The sequence below is a fragment of the Balaenoptera musculus genome, chromosome 17 (genome assembly GCF_009873245.2).
Source record: "Balaenoptera musculus isolate JJ_BM4_2016_0621 chromosome 17, mBalMus1.pri.v3, whole genome shotgun sequence".
Lineage (NCBI taxonomy): Eukaryota > Metazoa > Chordata > Mammalia > Artiodactyla > Balaenopteridae > Balaenoptera > Balaenoptera musculus.
Window position 1 is genome coordinate 10,061,776 of NC_045801.1, and position 3,810 is coordinate 10,065,585.

A 3,810-nucleotide genomic window follows, 5' to 3' on the forward strand; every position below is an offset into this window, starting at 1 on the left:
CATTTGATAGTGTATATGTCAGTACTGCGCTCTCACTTCGTCCCAGCTTCCCCTTCCCCCCGCCACATGTCCTCAAGTCCATTCTCTACGTCTGCGTCTTTATTCCTGCCCTGTCACTAGGTTCATCAGTACTGTTTTTTTAGATTCCATATATATGTGTTAGCATACGGTATTCGTTTTTCTCTTTCTGACTTACCTCACTCTGTATGGCAGACTCTAGGTCCATCCACTTCATTACAAATAACTCAGTTTTGTTCCTTTTTATGGTTGAGTAATATTCCATTGTATATATGGGCCACATCTTCTTTATCCATTCATCGGATGATGGATACTTAGGTTGCTTCCATGTCCTGGCTATTGTAAATAGTGTTGCAATGAACATTGTGGTACATGTATTTTTTTTTGAATTATGGTTTTCTCGGGGTATATGCCCAGTAGTGGGATTGCTGGGTCATATGGTAGTCTATTTTTAGTCTTTTAAGGAACCTCCATACTGTTCTCTATAGTGGCTGTATCAATTTACATTCCCACCAACAGTGCAAGAGGGTTCCGTTTTCTCCACACCCTCTCCAGCATTTATTGTTTCTAGATTTTTTGATGATGACCATTCTGATCGGTGTGAGGTGATACCTCATTGTGGTTTTGATTTGCATTTCTGTAATGATTAGTGATGTTGAGCATCCTTTCATGTGTTTGTTGGCAATCTGTATGTCTACTTTGGAGAAATGTCTATTTAGGTCTTCCGCCCATTTTTGGATTGTGTTGTTGTTTTTTTGATATTGAGCTGCATGAGCTGCTTGAGTATTTTGGAGATTAATCCTTTGTCAGTTGCTTCAATTGCAAATATTTTCTCCCATTCTGAGGGTTGTCTTTTCGTCTTGTTTATGGTTTCCTTTGCTGTGCAAAAGCTTTTAAGTTTCAAGAGGCCCCATTTGTTTATTTTTGTTTTTATTTCCATTTCTCTAGGAGGTGGGTCAAAAAGGATCTTGCTGTAATTTATGTCATAGAGTGTTCTGCCTATGATTTCCTCTAAGAGTTTTATAGTGTCTGGCCTTACATTTAGGTCTTTAATCCATTTTGAGTTTATTTTTGTGTATGGTGCTAGGGAGTGTTCTAATTTCATTCTTTTATATGTAACTAAAAACATAGAACGCTTCACGAATTTGCACGTCATCCTTGCGCAAGGGCCATGCTAATCTTCTCTATATCGTTCTAATTTTAGTATATGTGCTGCCGAAGCCAGCACATGCTTTGCTTTTGCAAGTAAGTTTGCAAGGATTTAGAATCATTTCAGCTTACTTCGGGTGCAGGTATAGTTCATATATCCAACCCCTGTGGATATAGTACATATTCCTATATTTAACCAACAGGTGAGAAATAAACAGTGATGGTAAAGATGAAGAAAAAAAGCTAGAGTCACTTCAATTCTGTCATTCTATGTGCTCTTAGAGTGTTTATTTCAATTTAAAAGTGAAACAGAATGTGAAATTCAAGCAGTAAAATTTTAATTTGGCAAATACAAATTTTGGTTCATACATGAAATATATTCATCCCATTTCATGATTATTACTGAAAATAATTCTGCTTATAGAAAGGGACCTCAAAAACAAATCTGTTTCGGGGATCAACCAGGCTAGATTTGCCACTTCACTCTCTGAGTTTCAAAGGACAAGCAGCCTCATCTAAAATCCTTCCTTGTGCTCATCTTTACAAAGACAATCGGCTCTATTCACCAGGTTGTTGTATAAGCCAGTGAGAGTTTCCTTTTCTGAGACTAAATCACTTATAACAAGGATCATTATCATCACCACAATAGGAAATTGTAAAAGGACTGTTGAGTGCAGTGCGATGCAGTGTAGTGTAGGGTTTTTTTTTTCCACTGCAACAGGAAACATGATACTATTTTTTAGCATAGTAATGCTGGTAGTAGAGGAAAATTCATTAAACATTCTTATAAAATACAATTATGATAAGAAAATACAAAGTATTGTGGATGGTATTAAATACTAAACTTGTGTGAAATCCACATAAAGTCCCATCAAACTCCTAATAGGCAACTTGAACTTGCTTCTCTGGTGATAACTTTTATTTCATAGTGGATTTTATGCTTGAATTGGCCACACACAATTCCTGATGGATACTTTTTAATGAGGCTCTTTTCAAAGTTTTAATAGTTACCGCAACTAAAAACTGTCTTTGTACGAGTAGGTGATAATAAAATGTAAAACCATTTCACAACCATTCAAAATTTGCAACAGCTGAAATTAAATTTACAGAATCCAAAAGATCTTTCTCTTCTTTCATTGACAAAAGTATGGAGGAAATTTCCTGCGGTAATGAGAATAGCTTTTGAATGCAATCAAACATTTTCATACAGAGTATCTCAAAGCAAAGCACAAGTTCTCTTTGAATGATGGTTAGGACGATTATCTTCTACAGCTGGTTTGGTCTAAAAGAGTGTAAAAGAACTATCACTAAAAGAACACATCAACAGCAAATTGAACAGGAGTATCCAATATTTGTGAAAACAGAGACTCTGGGCTCGTCCCTGGAGCTGTGGTTTCCAGACTTTGCAGAAGCCACCTCTCAGCTTTTCTTTCCTCTTACGTGGGCTACAAGCTGTGCTTCTAGGGCACCTGGAAAGTAAACTTGACCTTCAACTCTGCCAACGTCTGGTCCACAAAAGGCAGAAAAGTGCTCCCCTGGCTATGTTTCACATTTAACAGAACAAGAAGCATGTGTTGCTTATTCTGGTCAGTGTCAGCAGTGACCCCCTTGACCTCAGTCATCAGCCTCAATTGTCCAAAAGCTCCCACGAGTCTGCGAAGCCAATTATCACAGGATCCTGGCACCTACAGAGATGAGTATGACAAAGGTGCCCCAGGAACCCACTCCATTCAAACCATGTTCTAGAAAATTCTAGTTAAAGGAGCCTCTTCCACCCTCCATATGAGGAAGACAAGAGTATGTGTATATGAAAGACTTGTAAACCCAGCATTAGCACATCAGGCATGCTGTCATCCCAAAGGGATAGTAATCAATTCAAATAAACACACCCTGGTGCTTCCCCAAATGGTCCTATCTGTTATGCAGTGGAATACAGCTTTATCTTCTAAGCCCATCTAAGAGATGTGGGCATTTTAATTAGTGAGGACAAAACCGAGCTTTTAAATCTAAAAGTAAATGTGAGTCACCAGAGCATTATACATGTAGGTTGAAAATAATGATTAAAGACACAATTGCATCCAAAAAACACCTCAGAAACAGATTAGTAAAAATAAAGCTCCTTCATATTCCATCACTCTCACCAGGTAATAAAGAGTTCAACATAATTCAACTGAGGGTTTTTGTTTGGTTAAGCAATCACCAAGTGGAAGTCATGCTTCATTGCAAATCCCATCAGTAATGTCCCTTCAAAGTGACTAAATATTTCTTTGACAGGAAGACACCTCCTCTATTTCTTTTTTTTTAATTTTTAATTTTCTGCACAGGAAAAAAACTTTAGAATAGGGCTCAGAAGAACTTTAATTCCTAATAACACCTCAATTATCTTACATGTGACCTTAGAAATGTCACTTAAAATCTGTGACTCGGTTTTCCATCTATAAACCAAATACAGGAGCTGAAATTTTATGTGAGGCCACAAAACGCTAAAATTCTGGAATTTTATCTTTCTTTCTTCACATTGCTTAATCGATTAGGACTATTTTACTCAGGAACTGAGTGTTTTCCCAAACATAAAATGTCATTCAGATTATCATTGAAGGTCAAGAAAATAAAATACTGATGTAAAAAGATGCAAGCTTTAGG

General features: G+C 37.1%; 1 non-coding gene across 1 annotated transcript; it reads right to left on the reverse strand.

The window, feature by feature from the left end:
• Positions 1–1,139: 1,139 nt before the first annotated feature.
• On the reverse strand, positions 1,140–1,246 carry LOC118883881. The gene has a single exon (XR_005017116.1). It is a non-coding gene; the product is annotated as a U6 spliceosomal RNA (small nuclear RNA).
• Between the last annotated feature and the right edge of the window lie 2,564 nt (positions 1,247–3,810).